Below are 14208 nucleotides of genomic sequence, written 5' to 3' on the forward strand. Positions count from 1 at the left end.
TGTCTTTAATGTAATTTAGCATTTTTCGATGTAATATGTGTTATAAACAACAATCAACATTTTCCTGTAAAAAAATATCCATCCAAAAATTCTCCAAGAACCAAGAAAAGTGTGTTTTGATTTTTCACAGCCACAAACCCCACAAACAGCCAAAGCCAACTCTGCAGCAGTTGAGGATGTAGTCCAGAGTCTTCCAGAGGTGATACAGAAACATATCTGAGATAGAGGCACGCCAGCTCATTCCAGCAGCCATTCCCAAGAATGCCAACCCCAGTCTAAAAATTCTGAAACACATGAGATACTGAAGCCATATTTTAATGTAAAATTCAGGGTAATAATCCACTTCTGTCTTACTGTGATACTGTTTGAACAACTATATACTGTAGTATAATCTATAGTAAGACAGAAAGAATGTCAACATTTAAGTCTGATGCAACTTTACATATGCACAAACAAATCACATATACATACAATGAGCATAAAAAATAAATACACTTATGCACTGCTTTTTTAATCTAACTACGTTGGATATTGATTAAATATTTTTGTCACTTTTTATTAGTTATTCATTCATGATTAATAGCGACTCTTGAGTCACTATCTACTGAATTTAGTCTGTCTACTAAATCACCTCACTACCTTAATCCCTGTTAAATGTCAAGCATGGCGAAAAAAAAACACAGAAAGAAAGCAATAAGTCCTGATTATCAAGAGAACAATGCTTTTGTGATATTAGTATGTTGGAACTGGACTTAGATATCTCAGTCGCCCTTACACTGTGAAGTCAGTTTTAGTGTGTTTTGTGCAGACCACCCTAATGGACAACAGCAAGTGCAGCACAGATGTGCAGAGACATACAGTATGCTATTTGCTGATTGTTGTGTACAACCAACCAGTCGAAGGGGAGGTCTAAGTGTGATGGTCTAGGATGGAGTGTGTGTGCAGTCAGAATAGTGCTCTATATGTGGAGCATTGTCTGGATGATGTCTCTGCCACACTTGACTTGCCAGAACACTGAATTTATGGAGGCTATAAATTAAAACTTGGCCACAGCACATGATGTCTTCTTGCATTTGTGCCAGGAATGCCCTACTTAAGTCTCATTTAACATTTGTGGGATGAGCTCGGATGAAGTGTGGCATCTACAGTAGGTTCTCAGAAATCAGTGAACAGGCACATACTTGTTAAGGCTCCATGAGTGTAATGAGACAGAATCCAACATCACAACCTGATGCAAAGGATGCGTCACAGATGTAGAGCTTGTATTTCTTCCAGTGGTAATTACACACACTGCTAGTCAGTGACTTTTAGAACAGACCAACTCTTGATCAACCCTATTGATTACAAATGTAAATCAGCATAATGAATTTACCTAAGTGATGTCTGTTCAATGAAATGTCATTTTTTATGGTCCCGCTACACAAAGATTACAATTTACCTTATAGTTTTGTGAATTTGTTTACATAAGAAGTAAGAAGCTGCTTTTGATGTTCTCTGTATACCTACTGTATACACACATAGCGCTTGACATGTTTACACACATATACTGTATAATCTCAATATGTTTGGAGCACCTTTCAGACCAGTAAACTTTATAGTGAACTTTTAGACAGATGTTGACTTCGCTTCACAGCATGACCAAGTTTTGTATTTGTTTTGCACCAGATTTGCTTTTTTAACAGTGTGGTCTACTTAGTGGAAGCAAATTACTATTTTCAGCAGTCTGGTTAGTCAAAAATTAGACACAAGGTGCCCTTATTTTTAGTGTACGGCAAACAGAGTTTCTCGAGGATTTATTTTCAGGCTTTAGTTGACTACCACTGAAAACAACAAGCAAGCAAATACAAAAATATAAATGTGTTTCATGTATCAGCATGTCAAAAATATTACTCAGAGGACATGAAATTAGATTTAAAAAGGAACAGTTGTCATTTGTGCCTGAAATGGAAAAAAAACAGTAACACTTGAGAGAATATGAAATTACAGTATATACAGGTATGTATCGTTTGAGGAACCTTTATAGTCTTTAGATTCTAAAAGGTTTCCTCAAAAGTTTGTATAAAGTTTAACACGGGACAGTAATTTCAGGATATGTATAGTATAGACATTAAGAACATATTTTTGTGAATTTTTTATACTATGTTTTATCACATGCACCAGAGAGAGTCCCACTTTCCAAATGCAAATAAACATTTTTTTAACCTGACTCCCTAAAGCGCTGTCTTACATTTCCAATTGTTTAGACAGCAGATGAGCAGATTGAGAGTGAGAGAACCGACTCACAGCTGGTTTCAGTCAAGACAGACCATTTCCAAGGGGTCCATAGATTTAACAAGATCCACATTCATTATACCCACTGGGAGAGACCGCCAGCTGCTCTGGCTCACAGTCCTGGTCACAAACCAGCTATCTACCTCATCCTCCCTCCCAGGCAGCGGCAGCAGTCAGCCACCCTGCAGGCTCGTTAAAGGACACTGTGCTGAGCAGCTCTTATTACTTCAGCACAGCCACACCGTGTCCTGCCCTTTCCATCCATCAGAAAAGACTTACAGCAGCCAGCCTGTATCTAGCATTTCTTTCATTTCTTTCAAAATATTTTACTGATCTAGGATTTCTTTAAGAAATCCACTCCTTTCTGGCAATTGCTTGTAGTATAATAGACATTATAAAGAGATACACGTTCTCTTGTGATTAGATTTACTTTGAGTAGATCAATGAAAAATATATTTATAAGGAAATACCTTCATCAGTCAAAATAGCTTTATTCTCACTTATCAGTGTATACATGCAAATTCAAGTAAGACAAATAAGTAGAAAAAAAGACTTTTTGTGCTAGTGCCAATTGTACATTACAATACTTCTTCACTGAAGAACTTAATTATTTATTCAGGACATCGCATCAGAGAGCTTCTTTTAGGCACACTGAATGAACAAGAAAAAAAATTAAAATAATATGCATATTTTTCAAAGTTCACAAATGTATTATTTTGAATATAGCAAAGACAATGCTCCAGTCTGAAGATATGCATCTTCAGATGATTATGGTAATTTGCTGAAAGACATCTAAAGATGTACTGTAATATAGAAAAACATCAAATTGTGGTGAATAGTGATAAGAATGGTGTGTGAAATGATTTAATATAAATTGGATTAACTGTTTTATTATGCTACATTTTAATATTTCTATATTTGTCCTGTCTTGGTACAGTGCCAAAGTAAAATATTAAAGTATTCTATATGTTATAAAATGCAAATATGATTAATCGATAATGGTACTCCAAGTATATGAAATCTTCATCTGTGCATGTACAATCGGTACAAGACAGTTTAAAACACATTGAGCAAATGGAAAATAGTCCAGTGTGTTTTTGATTGACCCTGATGCAACAGAAATACTTAAGAGAGCCACAATACAATTGGGTATGTCTTTCTGCTAAAACATTTCCAAGATACTGAAAGGTGTGCTGGGTTTAAAATTTCATTTGTTTACTCATTGATTCCAATTAAAGACTGGTTTATTGATCTTTCATCATTGTAGGTGGCATTGAGGCTATATACTGCACAGTGATCTGTGAATGTTCATCTGTGACCAGTTTTTTGGTCAGTTCTGTAGAAAAAGGCATCTTGAAATATAACGGTTGAGTGTGAGGGTGTTACAGAAAAGGGCTCTGCCTTTGTAAAGCTATGATGGCAGAAACTCCAAAACCTAATTATGCAAGGAGCGTGTACAGTAAAATACTTATAGATGACATATATCAACACCAAAAGGCATATGTCTTTTACTCGAACAACATTACAACACAGGTATTTAAACAGTAATCTAAAGGTCTTCTGGGAAATTTTGGACTATACAAAGACATTTTAACAGGCATAAATAAAGTCACCCTAATGCTTCTTGAAACTGAATAATTATTCATGTGTTTCTGTTCCCATTTCATCAGTGGTACAGCTAAATCTGGAGGGCATTGTTTGTGTTCAAAACAATTTGAGATTTGAGAATTTACCATTGAGGACACAGCTGAATGTCCAGAATACAGAACAGTGGAGTCCTGGGATCCAGACTTAGGCATCAGAGGGTATCTTGCTATTGAGCGTCACCAAAATGCCACAAATCAACACCCATCATGGCCTGCGTCCCTTAAAAAAGGAATCTGCGCCTCCTTCTGGAAATTTCAAGGACCAGATTTAGATCCCACCACACACTTGCTCTGTAATTCCAACAATTACACTTTATAATATACAGCATTCACACCACTACCTAATACACAATTACCAAGCAAGTAAAACTAACACACAAGTCAAAACAAAATCCTTTATAGCTTTGTTTAGTTTATTACTAAGACTACTGTTAATGACAGTAAAGTATTTTAGTGATTTTTTTTCTTATTTTTATTTACGTACATTACACACTGTACATTGATCCTCTGACAGGCCAGCCTTCAAGTTGTGCATACAGTAGGTGACATCTCCCACATCACAGTGAGATTAAGAGCATGCACAAGTTACTCTATGTGGTACATGGTCTATGCTGCCTGGAAAGTTCACCATTTAAGTTTATTTCATGAACGTGTTATTTATTAAGTTTATTTTAATCCATAAAACAAGCTCCCTAAAACTATCAAAGTGAATTTTAACACAAGAAAAATGGTATGATATATACATTTCAGCAAGTAAAAGCTGAATATGTTTTCCAGATTTTCTACCGTTATTGTTGTTAAAGTCTTTGAGTAATAATTTAGCTAAAGGTTAACTTATCTTCAATTTATACAGGTTTTGCCAATCAATAAACAGTATTCCGTCATTCTTACAAACATGTACGCAGGATGGTGTGTAGAAACACCGTATTGTGAAATGGTATTTCTTTCAAACAGCAAGAAGAGCACAGATCGCATATATATCAGATCCTGTAGCAATGTACAAAGCTCCATTCCCCACCACCAAAGCAGACAATCTCGCTTTCCCACAAAAGACCACAGAATTTTACCATCAACCACAGTCTAGAAACTTAATAACACATTATCAGCAGAGAGAAACAAGCCTGTCTCATGTTAGGTTTCACTGGCTCACTGCCAGCGTGTTGAGGGATGGAGAGGGACTAAGGTTGGGGGAAGGGATCATTCAGATTCCTTTTTCCATCTTATTCCAGTGGGTGCTAATTTATCACATGTTTTGATAGCTTTCCAGCTGGCAGAGTAGAGCTATCTGTTTATTAATTCAATTAGTCTGCTTATTTATCTGCAGAGGTTCCAAAATGTGGCTACAGGCCAACCTGTGCCAGCTCTATCTTTCTGCAGCTGGCTTTCCTTAAAACATAAGACTCAGGGAACAGTACAGAAACACTGTGAGGCCAGAGGACTGTCCCTTACAGCAACAAAGCTTAAAGGGAATCTGCAGGAACAGCACCCCTCTGAAGTTCATCTTCAATTGCATATTTAGAAATGAAAGACTATGAATACATTTTAACACAACTGGAAAGCTGATTGTTTATCTACCTATTGCTTAGATTTACTTGGAAGCTTCAAGAGCTCGTCCTCTGTTCACAAGGTGCCAGTACAGGAAAATTTTAAAGATTAATTTCAGAATTATACTGTAGGATTTAGGATGTCGTGCCTTAAGTATTTATTCCATTAAGTTAAAAAAATGCTGAAGAAAAATGAAGAAAATGGTAAAAAGATCATATAGACTTTAGAATATACAGCTAAAAAGGCTGTCGTATTTTAAGCAGCATTGTCAGAAATTGTCAGCTAAGTTTGATAGATCCTATATTACTAATGTAAGCTATTTTTTATTTGTTTAACTGCAGTGTATGTGTTCTGTTACTGTAAGTATTTTTATAAAGTATTAACATCTGTACATAATTTATGTATTAACATCTCTTTCAAAATTGTAATATTGTCCTTTTTTAGTTTCTATGTTTTACAATGTTAATGTAAGACTTTTGCCTTTTATTTCTGACATTTGAACGGTCAAAAAGGCACTTGACATTTTTATGCAAGTCCCATAGACTTAAATAGGGAAAAAGCCAGAACTCACCTTATTTGAATTAGTATTAAGGACCAAAGTGATGGGAGGTCTTCTGGAAATTGGCTAAAATTTATAAAATACTCCTCTGTCAGTATTAATACCAGTCCTGATCAAATCAAAAAACACTAGCATGCTGTGCATAGTTTGTTCTCCATATAATCTATATAATGGCATAACATCAATTTTATACTTACATTACTAAAAAATGTTTTAAAGCTACTAGATGTTGCCAAATAATTACTAGGTACAGTAATTGCATTACTGAGACTGAGACTGCTCCTCGCTCTGGACAGAAAATTTCCAAGCCAATGCAGCAGTGTAGTGGCACTATGATGTTGGATAAGACATTAAACTTACTGTAGGTCCTGACTCCTGGTCATTAAAGATATCATGGTGCTATTCAGAACAGTAAGGACTCTGGTGTCCTGGATACATTCCACTCTGGGCTTGTGTAATCTGACCTCCCTAAAAGTTTCCTCTAAATTCAGTTAGTCAAGCAATTTCTCGCTTCTCTACATAATCTGCTGTACAGTGAGTATAGGGGCTGTTGAGCAACAGTCATGCAGCCATGTAGGTGCTACACTTCAGTGGTGAATGAAGTGTGTCCCCACTTTCTCAGAACGCACTGTGTGATGAAAAGTATTGTACAAGTACAGTACAAGAAATTATTATTAGTTAATGCATTTAAATGTACAACTGAATTTTATTTACTCCTTTAAGTCTGTTGACTCTGTCAAATCTGTGAGATACAAAATATGTAAAAATGTTGAGGTAACCCAAGAATCAAGAAGACATTAAGGTCTGCTGTTATTATAAGCAACTGGAAACCAGTGTACTCAAACAGCTTCTAATTGGTCTCCTCTCTTTTCTAACATAATTGATATATACTGTATAATCTCTAGCACTGCAGTGTAATAGAAGCCCAGTTTTCCTTTATGTCCGTAATCACGTGAATGGGACACCAAAACTTAAACTTTATAAATATGCCATTCTGCTCTCTAATACATAATCCCAAACATTTTCAAGAAACTAACATTTACAAACTAAGAAAAAAATCTTGAAGAATTACTATTCCTATACTATAACTACTACTCTTACAGTAACACAAAAATCATATTTAATAAGAAGTAGGCAATCAACAGAGACGGAATTAAAAACAATCAACGTTGTAAACTACAATGAAAGCCCAATGTAGCTGGCTTTTGTGAAATAGGAACATCAACACATTTTTCAACAAGAAGACAGACATCAAAACAGAAAATGTATCTGAAAATACAATTTATACAAAAACAAGCATTTAAAAGCAGACAATAAGATCATTACAGTTCTTACACATCCAAATGGTGTGATGTGGTCCTGTAAAATCCCTCATGTCAAATCAGCAGAGCACCAATGGACTTAATAGTCCAGGAGCACAACGTCAATGAAAACGTCACAGCTGCACTCAGACAGTGGAACATCACAAACACATTTACAAAACATTCAAACCTCACAACAAGGTGATCATCATAAAGGCCACTCCAAATCAGCAGTGGCCTAGAATAACCATCAATAATAAGCAGTTTTCTTCTATCCCAACACATTTAGCCATCTAACTAGTAATTAAAACCTTGAAGGTATACTGTCACTCTGTGACAAAAATACTCCATCAACAACATATGGGAAACGATGGTTTAGCCTTCTGATGAAATCTGATCTTTTCCAAAAGACACGTTTTTCTTTTCGTACAAATGTCATTCAGTGTAATTCTTAAAAACTATTTATTGATTTTGATTTAATTATATCCATATTTATTCCTTCCTTTATTCTGTCATTCATTAAATTAGACTTTAATTTACAATACAAGGTCAGTTTAAAAGCTACAAGTTAACTTTATGATGATGGTGAATAATCAACACTTTAATTCTTCACATGAATGTGAGGAAAAGACTCTTCTCTACAGAAACATGAGCAATACCTACAGTACGGTATTCACTCAAAGAAAGTGTCTATAGCTGACAATAACATGATACAACTTAGGCAGTCTTCTATATGTTCCAATACTAAAAGAATGAAATCCTGTAATATTACAATAGTTATCTCTTTGGGGAATGCATCAAGCCCCTGCCTTCTTCTTCATTTGTAACCAATTAATATTACAACATCATCAAGGTTTTAATTTGAATACAGCAGTTAATCTACCTCCACAACACAGCATTTGCAAACCCACTGCTCTTTGTGTATCCACACATGGGGTTATAGCACTTTTAAGAGCTTTCAAGTGCCACATCTTTACCTGTTCCTATCATGTATACAGTAGTACAGTAGGTGTTTGTAAAGGGTTTGTTTACAACACAAATGCAGATTTTAATGTAATTAATTACATTAATTACATTCATGTTTCACATCAGCTCTGGCTTTCTCCAGGTACATTTTATATTTATTTTTGAACACCAATAATAAACCAGTACTGAATTCTGTAATTGTGAAACTTTACAGCATTGGGAATCACAAATTCCTTATTTCCACTGAAGCCATTTGCGTGTTTTGTGTATGTGTGTAAATGGACCTAAAAATTGCCAAATAAATCAAGCCTGCGATTTTCTTCTGTGGTAATATTTCTTTCTCTGCTCTCCCTTGGGTCTGGGAATCCCATCTGCTTCAATGTACAGAGGCTAATTACACAGCTAGACTTTAAAAGGGATTCATTAATTTACTGCAATCAGGACCTGTACCAACTTTTTTTCCACAGATCGTGCCCCAGCCCACTGTCATTATATTAGCTCACTTTATTATATTTCCCTTTCACCTTTAAAAGCTGGAAGGAACGACTACATGACTCCACCCTCCTAGGAGCTGAAGTAATTCAAGTGATTTGTTATGGGAATTTTAAAACTGGCAAACAGTACTTTTCATAGATTCAGAAGGTTTTATTAAATGCACTACATCTGACAAGCCACTGGCTTCTTCCCTTTGCACCCATCAATCGTAGGGTGCCAGTAACTCTTGACTGCAACCCAGTCCGTTTATTATTACTCAGACTAGCTGGTACCACGGTATGGATATACACCAGCATTCCCACACAGAAGAAATACTGCTCCAAAGCATGTGCTCATGCATTTGGCAGTCTTTCTATTCACTGTCAATATAATGGATGTGCTTTGAAACAGAACTACACTTTGTTCAATTTCCTTTCATAAAGGACGCTTAATAAAGTGCACAGCATACCAACATAATAACGGGTTGGATAAAGCCACTAACAAATTATGCCTGGACCACAGAAAATGCATAAAAATGAAAAAAGGAAACCTTAATATGCATTTTTTTAAATGAAACTATTATGCAAAACACATCAAACAAATTGTGGTAGTTTACTTTTTAAAATTTACACAAACAGGCTACCCATGACCAAAAACTTGAGTCGAGCCACTCAAGTACTATTTCCATTTGTCCACTGTGCATGTTTCCTTATGTATGAGAGAAATTTGACACTTTCCGTCTTGATCTTCAAGTACAATTTACAAATGCTCCAAAACAAAATAAGAATATTTAGATTAAAAAGTAATTTGAAAATTTTAAAACAGAATTAATGCACAGATATTTTCTGAAGCTCATATTAATGACAGAATATCCTAAAATGCACTAAAACATAACTCAGAGGCTAAAAAACAATTCATTATGGGCAAAGAGAAAGCAAATATGTAAAGAGAAAGCACTTTTAAGAAATGACCAGATACAGTTAAAAAGTGTAAATGTAAACTTAGGTACAGGCAGAAAGGAATACTGGGAAGAAAACTTAAATTAAATGTAAAAGCTTGTTTCAGTTTCAAAAGTTAAAGAATTGTAAATGAGCTAGAAGAGGCTAGTTATGAAAAGGACTTTGGGTATAGTATATTTTTGACAATTTTCTTTCATGGTCTAGGCAAAATATTAGGTTATATAATTAAAATTGTAGAATTTAAGTTTTAACTTAAAATTGAATAGTGCACTAGTATTACCTCATTTAGAGTATTGTAAGACTGCATGGTTGAAATTGATCAGAAATTTGTTTAATAATTAATAAACAATCTTTCTGTTTATTTATCCTACTTTATATATATATTGCTACTACTTCATTCTTGTTCTCATTGTTTTTTGCATGTAACTTACCTTAGATATTTTTTAATTATTAAGTTAATGGTTGTTTTCATACACTTAGCTACGTTCGTGAAAATGTTAGATTGTTTTGTCTATTTCCAATTATTTTGTCTGTCATGCGTTCCAATCCAGTTGGTTGAGCAGTTAATGTCTAATGCGTAAATGTCACATAATCTGATGAAAACCGTGGCACTATGGCTAAGGATCTGCGCCTGTGGCTGGAAGGTTGCCTGTTCAAATCCCACAGCCGGCAGACGGGCAGGGTTCTTGGGGCACAGTACAATGGCTGACCCCAAGCTTCTCTCCCTGTCTGTGTGTCTGTGTGTCTCATGGAGAGCAAGCTGGGGTCTGTGAAAAGACGAATTCCTCATGCAAGAAATTGTATTTGGCCAATAAAGTGATCTGATCTGATCTGATATCATGACACTGCTGTCAGGGTTTGATCGGTGGTCTCAGTTCACATCATTTGGAGTTTATAACCCCACCTGTGCCTCGGCAACAAACGGGAAGAGGAGAAGGGAAACCATAGAAGACTGGACTACACCAAGAGGACACCGACAGAGGTCCTTATAGGAAACCAGGCTCTTCATATGTGATTATGTTAACATCTTCTGTGTAGTATTAATTTAGCTATAGTCTGTTGTGTTTAAAAGAAAATGTTGCTCATTCTGGCTTGAATCTAAGGGTTTTAGACAAATCCATGATAAGCAATGATTAATCCTGTGACTTGCAAATTATTTTTGTTGAGAAAGGAAAATGGAGGCTTTAATATAAGAATAAAACATTAACTATTACTGGAAATACAGATACATAAATTTTAAGTGATCAATATGCTGTTTGTTATGTGGTTATTTATTGATCGGTCTGTATTCATAATAATTCAAAATTCTAGGAATATACCTCTTTATCCTCAATTAATTTATTAACCTATTTATTAAAATTAAATAAAATCTTCTCTAAGGACAAAGATGTCTGAAAATTGCTGCCCTACCTTATTCAGAGAACATACAAAACAGAAAGATTGAAATAGCTTGAATAGTTATACAGTACATACTGTAAATAAAGGAAGAAAACATGCTCCTTCTTCAGCAACTAATCTAGTGGTCCTAGAAAATCTCCTTTAATTTTAAATCAAGCAAACACTTGATTCATTGAACTTTAATTATAACCATGCTTTGTAAATGTAAATATTACAAACTGTGTATTGATCTCTGCACAAGCTGTATTTGTAGTAATTATAAAAGTGTCAGTCAACATCTTCAAAACGAGACAAAAGTATCAATATATAAACTGACTAAGTTCAAGTAGGGAGCTGGGTCAGCATGCGTAGGCTGCAAAGGAACAGGTAAAGGTTTATTCCATGCTGAAAATACAGAGAGTTACACAGAGTTTTGGCTGTGGAGCCTTCTTCAGGTGTCAAGTATGTAGAATACATACTTTACAATACTGACACCTGAAGAAGACTCCACAGCTGAAACGTTGTGTCTCTTTGCTTTTCATTTCAGCATGGAATAAACCTTTACCTGTTTCCTTATAAACTGATTCAGTCAGTAACATTGATATATTGCCATTATCCTCACTATAGTAAAGAATAAAGCAGACTGACAGAGTTCAGAGTTTATATTCGCTGTCTGACCCTGCCTTAGGCCTCACTAATAACTGGCATTTTAGAATGCAGTTAGTGATGTGAAGGCTGTAATGCTCATATTATGCATTAAACCAGAAGTCCCAGCCCAGTCTGGGTTTTGTGTGAATGCGGTTATGGGTTAAACAGCCAGGGTCTGCCACATAGTGTACATGGGGTGATAGCCAAAGCACCAAGCAAAAGCCATGGCAGCTTGATGTGAGCTTCAGCTGTATAAGAGGTCAATTTTAACACATGTTATGGTTTTATACCTTTGGCCAGCTGTTATTGTTTCAAAATGTCTTTCACTTACGACATAAAAATATGTCTATGAAAATGTTAAGCTTTTTTCTGCCTTATTTGCTTGCACATTGAATATCTGAATTGCAACTAGCTGAGACACTTACAGTATGAAATAGAATACATGTACACTAGAAGTTTACTGATTCTGAGTAGGTTTTAGGGTTTAGAATACTGTACCATGGGCTTCCAAAGAACTTGCTTATTAATAATACATACAGCCTCTTGGCCAATGAATTAAACTATTTAAGGAACTTCAGTTTCTTATTACACACAGAAAGCACTAGCAATAGCAAAAATGCATTAGGTTTCAGTGTTTCTTGTTATTCCAGTACATTAGACATTCCATACAATTCACATTATATCAGCTTAATATCAGAAAGGAAATGGATTTTACTGATTTTATGCATGCAAATATCAGGTACTAATTTGACTCTAAGTAAGCAGGGTATTATATGCCTTAAATATATTCCTAATTCCAAAATTATAATGAAATTGTTACCACAATTCCTAAACCTCAATGGTTATTTGAATTTTTGTTATTAAAATACAGTTAGAAAGCTGAAATATCTTGAAAGAAACAAAGTTAAACATTAAGAAAAATAAAGGAAAGAAAGTTAACAGAAAGAAAAAGCATCTTATAGGAAAATGTTCCAATGACAAAAAATCAAGTACAGCTCAACTACCACTGACTAGCATAAAGAAAAATGAATAAACAAAATAATGCATTATTTGCAACCAATTAAGTCTAAATTCAGTTGTGAGCTGTTCTTAATTCAAATAAACACATTAGATGCAATTTTAAGATGTGGTAAATAAGAAAAGAAAAAAATAAGTACAGTACCTTTTGGTTTTCAAAAACATATAAAACAAATCAAGTGATCTTCAAACCTGGTCAGATTGCCCTTCATGACTAATAGTCAAACTTGAGAAGCATACCTGGAATGCCCTTGAATACAACATTTCTAGCCTGTCTTAGAAAAGGGCTCTTGCTTCTTTAACACTCATCTGTGTCAGTAGGTTGGAGTGAAGTCTGTAGATTCAGCTGTGCTCTTAGCTCACCGTCTTTCTTGAATGACCTCATCCTCTGACAATGCTACCATTCATGCAGATGTTGTGGAAAATTGCTTACAAAAATGGTGTTTAGATCACATTAATAAGTATTTGCACATCCTCTAATTTAAATGAGTCTGATGCTCACTATAAAGTTGGGCCCATACTTATCTGGGATAGCCTCTATAATTTTGTGCCTGACTGTTTTATAAGATTTGAGCAATTTTGTAGATGAGGGTTAAAATAATTATAACCATAAAAGTGGTCATTTTACAGGATGAGATGCAGGTACTACACACTTTCTCTAGTACCGATTTTATTACTTGTGGGATCTTATGCTAATAATTGATTTAATCGATAAACAGATGAATATGGAACCAGTTTTATTTTCGTTTATTCAAAATAACCCATAAGGCAAACTTATTTAATTACTCATTTAATGTATTTTTCCAAATAAATAAATGTATTATTTCTTTCTACATGATGTACATTTTATTAAAACTAAAATCTTTGCTCTGGCATATAAATAAAAAGATGATGAATACTATATCTTGAAAAAAGTATTGCTACGGGTATCTATTTATTGCATTTCAAGTTTTTGAGTCTTCAAGGTTTTCATCATTTTAATTATCTGTTGTTTCTTTAAGAATATTATTCCCTTCCTTGAAAGAAAAAAAAATACATTTATGCTGGTGCCAAGGATTATGTCATAACAGAGACTTCTGCCAGTTTTTTCAGCCAATTGAATTTTAGTTTAGGAACATGTAGTATTGTTTACCTCGTAAAAAACTCAGCACCTACTCCAACCCCTAGTGACAGATTTATTGACCCTGGTAACAATATAAACAAAAGATGATTATCTGGATAACAAAAAAAAATCTCCATTGTACAGCAGGGTCAACTTAGTATTGATAAAACTCCTATTTTACACAAGTCTGACACGGCTAATAATACAGCAAAACTCACAAATGACAATATCAATTGTTCAATCACCTTAATTATAAAAGCTCCTTGCTGAGTTTTCTGTGTGTCACCCATGCAGTTGGTTTGTACAGTTTTTAAAATTTAAGAAACATATAGCAGTTATCCTG

General features: G+C 34.8%; 1 protein-coding gene across 2 annotated transcripts in view; it reads right to left on the reverse strand.

The window, feature by feature from the left end:
* The window catches only part of creb5b (cAMP responsive element binding protein 5b), a 103612-nt gene that overhangs the window by 14851 nt on the left and 74553 nt on the right, over window positions 1-14208 (reverse strand). The window lies entirely within an intron of this gene.

Source organism: Lepisosteus platostomus, chromosome 12 (assembly GCF_059453375.1).
Source record: "Lepisosteus platostomus isolate fLepPlt1 chromosome 12, fLepPlt1.hap1, whole genome shotgun sequence".
In the NCBI taxonomy this organism is placed as follows: Eukaryota; Metazoa; Chordata; class Actinopteri; order Semionotiformes; family Lepisosteidae; genus Lepisosteus; species Lepisosteus platostomus.